General features: G+C 44.1%; 1 protein-coding gene across 11 annotated transcripts in view; it reads right to left on the bottom strand.

Moving 5' to 3' along the window:
• The window catches only part of GPATCH2L (G-patch domain containing 2 like), a 59,947-nt gene extending 58,720 nt beyond the window's left edge, over positions 1-1,227 (bottom strand). For all 11 annotated transcript variants that reach the window (XM_010809634.4, NM_001101912.2, NM_001435194.1 and 8 more), the window contains exon 1: positions 1,158-1,227. The gene's annotated coding sequence lies outside the window, so the exon portion shown is untranslated. The remainder of the gene's footprint in view (positions 1-1,157) is intronic.
• Positions 1,228-15,216: the final 13,989 nt, after the last annotated feature.

The following is a 15,216-nucleotide window of genomic DNA, read 5'->3' as shown; positions in this document are numbered from 1 at the left end:
TTTCCCTAGCTCTTAAGTTCAACCTATTTCAAGACCATAATTAGAGCTTAAAACTCTATGGTGCCACTCTCAGACCATATTTCCGTTCACCCAGTTTATATTTTGCAAAGGACTTTCTAAAAACCTATTTTCATGCGATCTCCATGCCAACCAACTCAAAGTCAGGAGGAGCAATAGTTGACACCTTGTTCCAAAACTACCAACCAAACAAAACTTCTCAAAGTGTCAAAAGCCACACTCACTTAAGCAATAAGCTATTTAAAATGCCATGACTGGGGTTTGGGGAGACAACTGTCCCTAGAAACCAAATAGGTGAATCTAAATCTACTTCCCTCATCTCTATGCTTAACTACTGCTTTAAAAACTCGGGCAAAACTGTACAAACTTTAACACGGAACAACTAGAAGCTGAATGCCTTGCCTGTGCAGTTGAACGCAAGCCTTTCAAAGACTGCAAAAATTGGAACAGCAGGTGACAGAAGAACCCTGGAACTCCTACCCTCCCTGGATGCACCGTCCGAGAGGATCCGGGGCCAGGCAAGCAAAGGCTGTCCGAGTTGCGCAAAGGATGGGACCAGAAACCAGTAGAAGTAAAAAGAAAGATGCAGGCAGGCGCAGGGTCGTGTAGGTGCAGACCGGGTTGGGAGGGGAGACGTTGCGGGAAGACAGGAGGGAACTTCCCAGTTGGGGCGACCTAGGAGCAGGGAGTCAGCTCTTCCAGGGCAGAAACTGCCAAGATGCAAGCCCTGGTGATCTAAACTCCCTCCGTGCCAGGGGTCGCAATGTGACCACATCTGTTGGGGAAAAAAAGTGTGTTTCGAAGGGCTCTCCCCACCACGACCCGGGGCCCATCCCCGAGGACGAGGGCGACCACAGCTTGGGATACCAAGCCCTTACGCTGTCGCCACTCCCTAAAGAATCAGAAAGTAGAGAAGACAAAAAGTGACTGTCACCTGGCAGATGGCCCGAAACCCTCATCCCCCACGGATTCGGGGGGAGATGGGTCCTGAAAAACAAGGCCCGCCACCCTCACCCGCTCCCGCCAGCCTTTGCCGGCCCCCTGACGCCCCCCGGTCGGTCCGCCGCGACCCAGAGCCCGGATCCCCACTGGCGCCGACCCCCCCGGACCCCGACCCTCTCATTTCCAGTCCCCCTCACCCGCTGCCGCAGCCACCTCCGAAGGCCGCCGCTTGCGGGGCCGAGTCTCCCGGCCGGAGCTTTCCTCTCTGACCTCATTTCCGGTCTGGGCCGGAGGGGTGGGGCGGCGGCGAGATGGGAGGAACTTGGCGGCGCGGGAGGCCCCGCCCCAGCATGGCGCTTCCTGCCAGCAGCCCCGCCCACTTCCGTCCCGTGGGAAGCTGGGGGCCACGAGAACCCAGAAGGAAGGCAAGGGGGCCAGGAGCGGTGGTGTTTTGGGGCAGACGAAGGACCGGGGCTGACAAGACCGTGGCGCTGAGGTGCCCATCTTGGGGAAGAGCCTACCCCGTGCAGGCCTCGTCTGCCTTGGAGACGTCAGGATATTGGGCCCTAGAGAGGGGCATGGGCCTTGTCCTTGCTTGCTGACCGGCTTTATACAAGCGCGTGGAAGTTAGGGAAATGAATCTTCATTTCCTAACTATGAGAGTTGTATAGCCTTTGGCAGGATAGCGTCGTAGTGAGTTAGACTATTAAAGATGCACTTTGCCTTGAGTAACAAGTAGTACTGGATTATAACTTGAAGTATAGAATTGATGCTTTTGAACTGTGGTGTTGGAGAAGACTCTTGAGGGTCACTTGGACTGCAAGGAGATCCATCCAGTCCATCCTAAAGGAAATCAGTTTAGAATATTCATTGGAAGAACTGATGCTGAAGCTGAAACTCCAATACTTCGGCCACCTAATGCAAAGAACTGACTCATTGGAAAATTTCCCTGATGCTGGGAAAGATTGAAGGCGAGAGAAGGGGAAGACAGAGGATGAGATGGTTGGATGGCATCACCAACTCAATGGACATGAGTTTGAGTAAACTCTGGGAGTTGGTGATGGACAGGGAGGCTTGGCATGCTGTGGTCCATGGGGTCGCAGAGTCAGATGCAACTGAGCGACTGAACTGAAAGGTAGCAGCCATAGTCAAACTGGGGTAAATCAATCACTTATACAAATAAATGTATAAGTGGGGAAGGAGTGATGTCTTTGGTGCAGAATTCTAAACAATTTTTATAGATACTCCACCATGAGGCCTCACTCCTCATTCTAAATGTGGCCTGTGCCGTGACTTCCTTCTGAAGAGTACCACGTGAAAAGTGGGGGGAGGAGAGTAACTTCTATAGTGGAGAAACTAAACAAGCACTGCCTCAGTCAGGTGATCAAGGTTAATATTAACAGTGATTAATCATGTTGATAGTATGTGCACTAGCGAGGATATGACAAAAATGGCCTTTCCTTCTAAAACTCATAATCCCAGTCTCAATAAAAGGGAAGAAGTGGACAGCCCCCACATGAGGGACATTCTACAAAATGTCTGACCAATATTCCTCAAAACTCTCAAGATTTTCAAAGACAAAGTCTGAGAAACTGCCACAGCCAAGAGGAGCTTATGGACACATACCAAGTAAATGTAATATTATATCCTGATGTGACACTGGATTAGAAAAAGGATATTTGGTAAAAACTAAAGAAATGTGGATAAATTATGGGTTTTAGTTAATAATAATGTCCCAACATTGGTTCGGAGAAGGCAATGGCACCCCACTCCAGTACTCTTGCCTGGAAAATCCCATGGACAGAGGACCCTGGTAGGCTGCGGTCCATGGGGTTGCTAAGAGTCGGACACGACTGAGTGATTTTGCTCTAACTTTTCACTTTCATGCATTGGAGAAGGAAATGGCAACCCGCTCCAGTGTTCTTGCCTGGAGAATCCCAGGGATGGGGGAGCCTGATGGGATGCTGCCTATGGGGTCGCACAGAGTCGGACACGACTGAATCGACTTAGCAGCAGCAGCAACATTAGTTCATTAATTGTGACAAATGTTTACTAATGTGAGATGTTAATAATGGAGGACCTGAGTGTGGGGTTGTGGGAACAGTAGTACCTCTGAATTTTGCTGGAAACCTAAAGCTATTGTGAAATTAAGTTTATTTTTAAATAACTTTGACCCTGAAAATTCTGCCTCTATGAATTTTGTCTAAAGAAAAAATTAGAAATGGACAATGTACAGGTAATTAATCCTTGTAGTGCCAACTTAAAAAAAAAAGCCTAACGTAAGAGTTGTGAGTTAAGTTTTATTGGGGCAAAATGAGGGCTATAGCCCAGGAGATAGCATCTCAGATAGCTCTGAGAAACTGCTCCAAAGAGGTAGAGGGGAAGGTGTATATGTGGTTTTGGTAAAGGGGGAGCACATGCAATCAAGCACGTTTTCTTTTGTTTGGCAGAATGTTTCTCCTAGTCACCAGAAGCAGTCATCACCATGAAGGACTTTAGGACTTCTCTGGATATAAGGAGATACAAGAACTGGGCTCATAAAGTCGACTGTGAAATTATTTAACCATCTGAAGACTTGTTCTGCCAGTTTTTCCCAAAGCACAGAGTGCCTCTTTTCTGCCCTCCACCCTGAATTCCTTTCAGGGATTGTTGAAAGTCAGCATGATTTAATCCTTGTAGAGGTAGATGGCAAGTGGCAATTTGTAGTTGACAGGAGCATTGTGGGAGGTAGGCATGAGACTACTAGAAAAAAGCCAGAAATCCTACAACAGGGGTTACTTATCTAAACTACTGTATGTCTATGGGATGGAATACCTTGCAGCCTTTTGACAGTGATTATAGAAGAATATTTAATTTCACAAAAAGTCATCAGTTTCTGATTGTGTACATTTCTGTACAATGGTTATACTTTAAAACATTCCTTTAAAGAAGAAAGTGGGCGGGCCGGGGCCGGGCGGGGGGGGGGTTGCGGGGAAAGTTTCTTTAAAACTGTAGAGTATGAGACTATTCATGCATAAAGGAAATTAAATCTATACTTGCATAGGAATATGACCAGAATAATACATTGCTTATCATCCAAAATAGTTCCATTATAAGTTATTGTATCTCCTACATGTTGTTTTTATGGGTTTTCAGAATTTTCTATAGGTGAAACATTGTATAAAGAATGAAGGGAGTAGACAAAGATGACTTTGAGCCAGAGTGACTAACAGAGTGAAGTGAAAATCAGTTGTGTCCAACTCTTTGCAACCCCATGGACTGTAGCCCCATGGACTGTAGCCTGCCAGGCTCCTCTGTCTATGGAATTCTCCGGGCAAGAATACTCGAGTGGGTAGCCATTCCCTTCTCCAGAGGATCTTCCCAACCCAGGGATTGAACCCAAGTCTCCCACATTGCAGGCGGATTCCTTACCAGCTGAGCCACCAGGGAAGCCCAAGAATACTGGGCTAACAGAGGGGTTGGTGCCTTTTGCACAACTAGAGAAGTCAAGGAGATAAAAAAGTTTGGTAGAAAGATGATTAATTCCACTTTGGACATGCTGAATTTGTGACTCCCACAGGACAAAAAGATGGAAATGTTCAAGAGGTGTCCGCAGCCATCAGCCTCTTTTCTGCTTAAGTGAAGTTCTCTCCCATAAATCATATCAGCTCCCATAGTGTCACTTCCCTCCATCAGCAATGAATGCTCCTACATTTCTTGAAATCCAGCTTTTGGTTTCAGATTTATGCTAGATAATTTCCACTTATTTTCTCAACCAGCACCTCCAGGTTAAGATGTCAAAACAAATCTTAGTTTCTTCCGTAATCCCTATCATATTTGTCCTTCCCCCACTGTTCCCAGTTTGGGAAATGTCACCACCATCATGCAGTTACCCAGGTAAATTAGCCATTAGCCCCCTTTTTTCCCCCTTAATACTTCTTCATCTAAATAAATGCCAAGATTTAAGGATTCTACTTTGATAGTATTCTTGCATCCACCCTCCCCCTTTTGCTTTCTGTCTGCCATTGGGCACATCTGGGTAGGCAGCCTCTCTTGTGGATGGCATAGCAGCCTCCTTACTGGTCTTGCCACTTCCATTCTCTCCCCCAAAAGTCATTCTCTACATCGGCACCAGAGTGAGATTCCCGAAACACCGTTTCACTTCATCTTCCACTATCTCCTGTGTCATGCTGGGCACACCAGACCGCTTGCTTTTTCTTGAACACCCCTGGGGTTTGAGGGGATTTAAAGGCTCAGTGTCAGTGTCACCTCCATGACGTCTTCACTGTGCTTGCCTACTCTTTGGGATCTCTCAGAACTTGCTGGCATCTTTTTTTTTTTTCTTTGCTGGTATCTTCATTACAACATTTCTTCACTCAGCCTTGAATCTGAGACAATTCTGTGCAAGTTTGCCTCCCCAGCCAAATTACTCTTACAACAAATATTCACTGAGTACCTATCACACATGTGGCCCTACGCTAAGCTCTGGAGATACAGCTGGGTGAGCAAAAATGAAGCCTACTGCACTGCCCCAGAGAGTCTCCTAGCCATTGCAGTCCCACCAATTCCAGGCACAGTCCTTTGTACTTGGTAGGTGCTCCCTAACTACTGTCAGTTGACAAAAGTAAATATTTGTTTACTATGCCAGAACAGGAAATTAGAATTGCTTGTCTCAGTCTTAAGAGAAAATTTAAATGAAAGCTAGTGACAGTGGGAGCCATGGGCAGGGCCACTCAAGGAAAGAGGATACAAGAGAAGAAACCCGCAGAGGGCAAAGCGGTCAAAGGACAGAGAGCAGTGGAAAAGAATCAGTGTGTAGAAGCCAGAGAAGGGTGACGTTTACGAAAAGAGACCAAGAGGACAATTAGAAACAGGTGTCAGGAAAGGCCATCACGCTTGCTAAGTGAAGCAAGCACTGATTATAGGGTTTATGGAGACTTGGAGCAGGTAAAGTGGAGGCGGGAGAGAAACCAAGAGTGAAGCTCCGTACATGATAAGCTGTGTCCTGCCCTGACGGCTTAACTTCCTCATCTGTCTGTCACAAGAGACAACAACAAAACATACTCATCTCTCGGGTGGAGGTTAAATAATGCAAAATGTTTCATTTAGAGCCCAACACAAATTAAGCACTCTAAAAATGTTAGTAATTATGGAGTAGCTGCTGCTGCTGCTGCTAAGTCGCTTCAGTCGTGTCCGACTCTGTGTGACCCTATAGACGGCAGACCACCAGGCTCCCCTGTCCCTGGGATTCTCCAGGCAAGAACACTGGAGTGGGCTGCCATATCCTTCTCCAGTGCATAAAAGTGAAAGTGAAGTCGCTCAGTCGTGTCTGACTCTTAGCGATTCCGTGGACTGCAGCCCACCAGGGTCCTCCATCCATGGGATTTTCCAGGCAAGAGTACTGGAGTGGGGTGCCATTGCCTTCTCCGAATTATGGAGTAGAGGAAGTGAAAAAGTTTCCCTTAACTGACCATCAGGATGGAACTTCAAGTTGAATGAGCAAATCACCAGCTGAAAAGATCTGCACCCAGTAAGGAACAACAGGCTTCTTCCTTCTTTGTTTCCCACAGAGGAAAAAACAAGTACCTCCACTGGCTGATTCATCAGATTCCATGTAGTTATAATAACCTGAAAGTCCTCTGCATGCCTGCACAACCTAGGATATAGTCCCTGCCCCATACTCCTAGTACCAGCCCATAAACTCTCCCTCCATGCCTCCCCACTCCCACCCCAGGGCCTTGGCATATGCTTTCCTGAAACCAAGAATATCTGTCTTTTAGGGCTCTGCAGGTGAGGGTCATGGAATATCCTCATCTTTGAAGTTTTGGCTAAAATGTCACTTCCACAAACAAGCCTTTTCTAATACCATCTTAAGAAATCCTCCTCCCCTAAAGCCATTTTCTATCTCATCGTCTTCTTTATTTCACTTATGGCCTATTTCATAATCCAACATTAACCTTATTTTGTGTGTATTTGTTTATGCTCTGTCACATCCCACTACACTATAAATATCATAAGAACAAGGAGATTGTCTTTTCTTATGCTTTTGTGTTCCTTCACAACTCATCTCATCAAAGCTATGGTTTTTCCAGTAGTCATGTATGGGTGTTGGAGAAGGAAATGGCAACCCACTCCAGTATTCTTGCCTAGAGAGTCCTGTGGACGGAGGAGCCTGGTGGGCTGCTGTCTATGGAGTCGTACAGAGTCGGACATAATTGAAGCGACTCAGCAGCAGCAGCAGCATGCTTTTTAGAACTCATCGTATGGGATTAGTTAGCGACTTAGCATGCATGCATGATGTATGGATGTGGGAGTTGGACTATAAAGAAAGCTGAGCACTGAAGAATTGATGCTTTTGAACTGTGGTGTTGGAGAAGACTCTTGAGAGTCCCTTGGACAGCAAGGAGATCCAACCAGTCCATCCTAAAGAAAATCAGTCCTGAATATTCATTGGAAGGACTGATGCTGAAACTGAAACGCCAATCCTTTGGCCACCTGCTGCGAAGAACGGACTCATTTGAAAAGACCCTGATGCTGGAAAAGATTGAAGGCTGGAGGAGAAGGGGACGACAGAGAATGAAATGGTTGGATGGCATTACCGACTCAATGGACATGAGTTTGAGTAAACTCTGGGAGTTGGTGATGGACAGGGAGGCCTGGTGTGCTGCAGTCCATGAGGTCGCAAAGAGTTGGACATAACTGAGCGACTGAACTGAACAATTCGTCTCCTTGTTCAGAGCTTCTCTAAACTGATCCAAGACATTCTGAATCTTTCTCCCAAATATTCCAATAGCCACTGAAGGGATGTTGTTAATACTAATAGAAGCAGTGTCTACCAGGGAGGACAGGAAGTGTTTGCATTTACCTGAAAAATGGGTGCCTCCCTGAAACTTGCCCTCCTCCCTGGCCCCAGCCCTTCTGACACCTTCTCTTTGGCAGGTGGCAGATGGCAGCGGCTTATCAAATTCTATCTATGGCCCAGCTCTCTTACTCTCTCACTCACCCTCCTCAACAACATTGAATTTGGGAGGTTGTCAAGGTAGCATTTATCAAAGGCTTCCTATGGGCCAGGCATTGTGCTGAAGACTTTAAATTCATTATTTCATCTTCTCAGTATCCTTTTTGATGTTGGTGTGTGTATTAATTTCCTGTTGCTGCTAAAACAAATCACTGCATGGTGACTCCAAACAACACAAATTTATTATCTTACAATTCCGTTAGTAGGTCAGAAGTTCCACATGGATCTCACTAGGCTAAAATCAAGGTGCTAAAATCATGGCTTGTTTCTTTCTGAAGCCTCTAGGGGAGAGCACATTTCTTGGCTTTTTCTAGCTTTGCCAGGCCTGCCAAATTCCTCAGCTTGTGCCCTCCCACCATCTTCAAAGCCAGCAATGTCAAATCTCTCTGATCCTCCTGCCACCATGTCTGTCTCTGACCACAGCTGGGAGAGGTTCTCTGTTTTTAGGAACCCATGTGCACCCACATGAATAATTCAGGATAATCATTCCATCTCAAGATCCTTAACTTTAATCATACCTGCAAAGTATATTTGTTTGCCAGGGCTGTCATAACAAAGTACCACAGGCTGGGTGCCATAAACAACAGTCATGTATTTTCTCCCAATTCTGGAAGCTTGAAGTCTAAGATCAAGATGTGAGGAGGTTTGGTTTCTTCTGAGCCCTCTCTCCTTGGCTTATAGATAGGCTGTATTCACTCTTATCTTCACAGTGTCTTCCCTCCAAGTATGTCCCTGTCTCAAGTTCCACTTCTTATAAGGGCACCAGTCATTGGATTAGGGCTCACACTGACAGTCTCATTTTAACTTAATTATCTATTTAAAGATCCTATTACCAAATATAGTCAAATTCTGAGGTACCAGGAGTTAATACATCAACGTATGAACCTGGGGATACAGTCCATAACAGATTTAAGTCTATTATCATGCTATATATTTTCAATTTGTCCCATCTGTTCTTTGTTCTTATTCCCTCTTTTTCTTCCTTCTTTTGGATTAAGTGCTTTTTATTATTTCATTTTATATTCTTTGTTAGTTTATTGGTTATAGCTCTTTTATGTTTTTAGTGGCTGCTTTAGGATTATTAACTTATTAACTTATTTTACTCTGCCTCCAAGTAATATTATAACACTTTACACCTTGCATACAACCATACCCCTCCATTTCCTCTGTCCGAGCCTTTGTGCTATTGCTATCGCACATTTTACTTCTAAATATAGCAGAAATCCCCAAAAACCTTCTTTTTAAAAAATTAACTAATTGGTTTTGGTTGCACTGGGTCTTTGTTGCTACAAGTGGGCTTTCTGTGGTTGCAGCGAGTGTGGCTACTCTTTGTTGTGGTGCGTGGGCCGTTGCAGTGGCTTCTCTTGCTGCGAAGTACGAGCTCTAGGTGCACAGGCTGCCAGTAGATGCCTGGGCTCGGTTCCAGCACGTGGGCTCAGCAATTGTGGCTGGAGGGCTCTAGAGCGCAGGTTTCGTAGTTGTGGTGCATGGACTTAGCTGCTCCATGGCATGTGCAGTCTACCCGTACCAGGGATCAAACCCATGTCCCCAGCATTGGCAGGTGGATTCTTATCCACTGTACCACCAGGGAAGTTCCCCGCAATACACTCTTACTTGTTTGCCTTAAACAGTCAGTTATCATTTAGAGATTTTATTTTTAATTAGGTAAGAGAATTATAATTTCACAAATGCCATTTTTGGTGCTTTTCATTTCTTTGTGTAGATCCAGATTTTTATGTAGTATAAATTTTCCTTCTACCTGAAGTATTTTCCCTTAACATTTCTTGTAGTTCTTGTATGTTATTGATGATTCCTTCAGGTTTGTCTGAAAAAATTTTTTTAAAGCTTTATATCATCTTCATTTTTGAAAGATGGTTTGCCAAGTATCGAATCTTAGGCTGATGGTGCTTTCAGTACTTTAAGGATACTGCCCCATTGTCTTCTGGCTTGTGTTATTTCCAGGATAAAGTCTGCTGTTACTCTTATCTTTGTGCCTTTTACAGAAAACACCTTTATGCTGTTGCTGCTACGTTTTTCTCTGTATCTCTAGTTTTAAGCAAGTTGACTATGATGTGTCTTAGTATTCTTTGCATCATGTCTATTGTCCTTGGGATTCATTGACCTTTTTGGATCTATGGGCTTATAATTTTCATTCAATTTGGAAAGTTTTTGGCTATTATTTCTTCAAATATTATTTTTCTCCCCTCTCTTGCTCTCTACTTCTGGGACTCCAGTTACACATACTTTAGATTGCTTCAAGTTGTTCTTTTGTTCTTTCTTTTTGTTATTGTTGTGTTCTGTTCTCCACCACCACCCGCCCCGCCCCCGCCCCCGCCCCTGCCGTGTGCTTTATTTTGGATAGTTTATATTGCTGTCTTCAGAGTCACAATAGTTTCTTCTATATCATCTAATCTATTGTGACTCTCACCCAATACATTTTTCATCTCAGGCATTGTATATTTTTAGAAGTTAGATTTGGGGCTTTAAAAAATCTTCCATGTTTTTCCTTAATATGCTTATATTTTTTCTACCTCATTAAACATCAAATATAGTTATAAAAGCTGTTTAATATCCTCATCTAATAGTTCTGTCATCTGTGTAATTCTGAGTCCGTTTTTATTGTTTTTTCTTTACATTACAATTGTATTTTCCTGCTTCTTTGTGCCTGGTAATTTTTTAAATTGCTTTCCAGACATAACTAATTTTACTTTGTTATATACTGGAAAATTTTGTATTCCTTTAATTATTTAAGGTGGGAGTAAATACAGTCCCTAGCTGGTACAGTGGTAAAGAATCCGCCTGACAATGCAAGAGATGCAGATGTGATCCCAGAGTTGGGAAGATCCCATGGAATAGGAAATAGCAACCCACTTAAGTATTCTTGCCTGGAAAACTCCATGGACAGAGAAGCCTGGTGGGCTACAGTCCAAGGGGTCTCAAAGAGTCAGACACACCTGAGCGTACTCACATGCACAAGCATATACTCCATTAATGCCAGAAAAAGAAGTCCCAGGCCCTGTATTACATTGAAAATATTTTACTGGCTTGGGAGACTAGAGATTATTTTTCAATTCAGAAAGCTCTCAGATCAGATCAGATCAGATCAGTCGCTCAGTCATGTCCGACTCTTTGCAACCCCATGAATCAAAGCATGCCAGGCCTCCCTGTCCATCACCAACTCCTGGAGTTCACCGAGACTCACGTCCATCAAGTCAGTGATGCTATCCAGCCATCTCATCCTCTGTCGTCCCCTTCTCCTCTTCCCCCAATTCCTCCCAGCATCAGAGTCTTTTCCAATGAGTCAACTCTTCACATGAGGTGGCCAAGGTACTGGAGTTTCAGCTTTAGCATCATTCCTTCCAAAGAAATCCCAGGGCTGATCTCCTTCAGAATGGACTGGTTGGATCTCCTTGCAGTCCAAGGGACTCTCAAGAGTCCTCTCCAACACCACAGTTCAAAAGCATCCATTCTTTGGTGCTCAACCTTCTTCACAGTCCAACTCTCACATCCACACATGACCACAGGAAAAACCATAGCCTTGACTAGACAGACCTTTGTTGGCAAAGTAATGTCTCTGCTTTTGAATATGCTGTCTAGGTTGGTCATAACTTTCCTTCCAAGGAGTAAGCGTCTTTTAATTTCATGGCTGCAGTCACCATCTGCTGTGATTTTGGAGCCCAAATAAATAAAATCTGACACTGTTTCCACTGTTTCCCCATCCATTTCCCATGAAGTGATGGGACCAGATGCCCTGATCTTCGTTTTCTGAATGCTGAGCTTTAAGCCAACTTTTTCACTCTCCTCTTTCACTTTCATCAAGAGGCTTTTGAGTTCCTCTTCACTTTCTGCCATAAGGGTGGTGTCATCTGCATATCTGAGGTTATTGATATTTCTCCCGGCAATCTTGATTCCAGCTTGTGTTTCTTCCAGTCCAGCGTTTCTCATGATGTACTCTGCATATAAGTTAAATAAACAGGGTGACAATATACAGCCTTGATGTACTCCTTTTCCTATTTGGAACCAGTCTGTTGTTCCATGTCCAGTTCTAACTGTTGCTTCCTGACCTGCATACATGTTTCTCAAGAGGCAGGTCAGGTGGTCTGGTATTCCCATCTCTTTCAGAATTTTCCACAGTTTATTGTGATCCACACAGTCAAAGGCTTTGGCATAGTCAATAAAGCAGAAATAGATGTTTTTCTGGAACTCTCTTGCTTTTTCCATGATCCAGTGGATGTTGGCAATTTGATCTCTGGTTCCTCTGCCTTTTCTAAAACCAGCTTGAACATCTGGAATTTCACAGTTCACATATTGCTGAAGCCTGGCTTGGAGAATTTTGAGCATTACTTTACTAGCGTGTGAGATGAGTGCAATTGTGCGGTAGTTTGAGCATTCTTTGGCATTGCCTTTCTTTGGGATTGGAATGAAAACGAACCTTTTCCAGTCCTGTGGCCACTGCTGAGTTTTCCAAATTCGCTGGCATATTGAGTGCAGCACTTTCACAGCATCATCTTTCAGGATTTGGAACGGCTCAACTGGAATTCCATCACCTCCACTAGCTTTGTTCATAGTGATGCTTCCTAAGGCCCACTTGACTTCACATTCCAGGATGTCTGGCTCTAGGTCAGTGATCACACCATCGTGATTATCTGGGTTGTGAAGATCTTTTTTGTACAGTTCTTCTGTGTATTCTTGCCATCTCTTCTTAATATCTTCTGCTTCTGTTAGGTCCATACCATTTCTGTCCTTTATCGAGCCCATCTTTGCATGAAATGTTCCTTTGGTATCTCTAATTTTCTTTATGAGATCTCTAGTCTTTCCCATTCTGTTGTTTTCCTCTATTTCTTTGCATTGATTGCTGAAGAAGGCTTTTTTATCTCTTCTTGCTATTCTTTGGAACTCTGCATTCAGATGTTTATATCTTTCCTTTTCTCCTTTGCTTTTCACTTCTCTTCTTTTCACAGCTATTTGTAAGGCCTCCCCAGACAGCTATTTTGCTTTTTTGCATTTCTTTTCTATGGGGATGGTCTTGATCCCTATCTCCTGTACAATGTCACAAACCTCATTCCATAGTTCATCAGGCACTCTATCTATCAGATCTAGGCCCTTAAATCTATTTCTCACTTCCATTGTATAATCATAAGGGATTTGATTTAGGCCATACCTGAATGGTCTAGTGGTTTTCCCTACTTTCTTCAATTTAAGTCTGAATTTGGCAATAAGGAGTTCATGGTCTGAGCCACAGTCGGCTCCTGGTCTTGTTTTTGCTGACTGTATAGAGCTTCTCCATCTTTGGCTGCAAAGAATATAATCAATCTGATTTCGGTGTTGACCATCTGGTGATGTCCATGTATAGAGTCTTCTCTTGTGTTGTTGGAAGAGGGTGTTTGCTATGACCAGTGCATTTTCTTGGCAAAACTCTATTAGTCTTTGCCCTGCTTCATTGCGTATCCCAAGGCCAAATTTGCCTGTTACTCCAGGTGTTTCTTGACTTCCTACTTTTGCATTCCAGTCCCCTATAATGAAAAGGACATCTTTTTTGGGTGTTAGTTCTAAAAGGTCTTGGAGGTCTTCATAGAACCATTCAACTTCAGCTTCTTCAGCATTACTGGTTGGGGCATAGACTTGGATTACTGTGATATTGAATGGTTTGCCTTGGAAACGAACAGAGATCATTCTGTTGTTTTTGAGATTGCATCCAAGTACTGCATTTTGGACTCTTTTGTTGACCATGATGGCTACTCCATTTCTTCTGAGGGATTCCTGCCCGCAGTAGTAGATATAATGGTCATCTGAGTTAAATTCACCCATTCCAGTCCATTTCAGTTCGCTGATTCCTAGAATGTCGACATTCACTCTTGCCATCTCCTGTTTGACCACTTCCAATTTGCCTTGATCCATGGACCTGACATTTCAGGTTCATATGCAATATTGCGCTTTACAGCATCGCACCTTGCTTCTATCACCAGTCACATTCACAGCTGGGTATTCTTTTTGCTTTGGCTCCATCCCTTCATTCTTTCTGGAGTTATTTCTCCACTGATCTCCAGTAGCATATTGGGCACCTACTGACCTGGGGAGTTTCTCTTTCAGTATCCTATCATTTTGCCTTTTCATACTGTTCACAGGGTTCTCAAGGCAAGAATACTGAAGTGGTTTGCCATTCACTTCTCCAGTGGACCACATTCTGTCAGATCTCTCCACCATGACCCACCCATCTTGGGTTTCCCCATGGGCATGGCTTAGTTTCATTGAGTTAGACAAGGCTGTGGTCCTAGTATGATTAGATTGACTAGTTTTCTGTGAGTATGGTTTCAGTGTGTTTGCCCTCTGATGCCCTCTTGCATCACATACCATCTTACTTGGGTTTCTCTTACCTTGGGTGTGGGGTATCTCTTCACGGCTGCTCCAGCAAAGCGCAGCCATTGCTCCTTACCTTGGATGAGGGGTATTTCCTCACCGCCGCCCTTCCTGACCTTCAACGTTGGATAGCTCCTCTAGGCCCTCCTGCGCCCCCACGCAGCCATGGCTCCTTGGACATGGGGTTGGTCCTCCCGGCCACCACCCCTGGCCTCGGGCGTGGGGTTGCTCCTATTCCCTCTAAATTCTGTTGACAAGCTAGTTGTTTCCTTTTATAGTCCACCTCTTTCTTAGAAAGAGCCAGCTGATCATTTCAATACTCTACCTGGAAATTTCACTACTCAAATCCGTAAGTTGATTAAGTAATTTTTCTACTGTCCAAATTACCTCAGACAAGTTTTACTGATTGTTTAACTATACATAATATGGGCTACCTTTTTTCCTGCTATAACAGTATCTTTATCATCTTTCCCAGCCTACCTACTTGCTTTCCAATCCCAAAGCCAGTGTTTGTATCTTTGCCTTGGGTTTTATTTTTGTTTTTGGCAGCATCAAACTTCTAAGTACCAATTTATGTATCAGTTATCCACTTCAGAATAATACTGCATAACAAGTCACTCCAAAATTTGGTTGCTTAAAACAACATCCACTTATTATTTCTCACAAGTCTATAGGCTGACTGATTAGGATTGCCCATCTGGGGAGGATTGGCAGATCTCGTCTGGGATTGTTCATGTACCTGCAATCAGCAGGGAGATGGTTGCTCTAGTAAATCTTCATCTGGGACAACTTGACTGTCTTCCACATGCCTCAAGCACAGTCATGTTCTCATGACCAGAGTCTAGCCCTGGTATATTCTCATGTGTGTTAGTTGCTAAGTCATGACTGACTCTTTGCAACTT

The sequence above is a fragment of the Bos taurus genome, chromosome 10, assembly GCF_002263795.3.
Source record: "Bos taurus isolate L1 Dominette 01449 registration number 42190680 breed Hereford chromosome 10, ARS-UCD2.0, whole genome shotgun sequence".
Taxonomy (NCBI): domain Eukaryota; kingdom Metazoa; phylum Chordata; class Mammalia; order Artiodactyla; family Bovidae; genus Bos; species Bos taurus.
The sequence above is the reverse complement of the archived record's forward strand: the minus strand, read 5'-3'. Positions and strand labels throughout refer to the sequence as shown.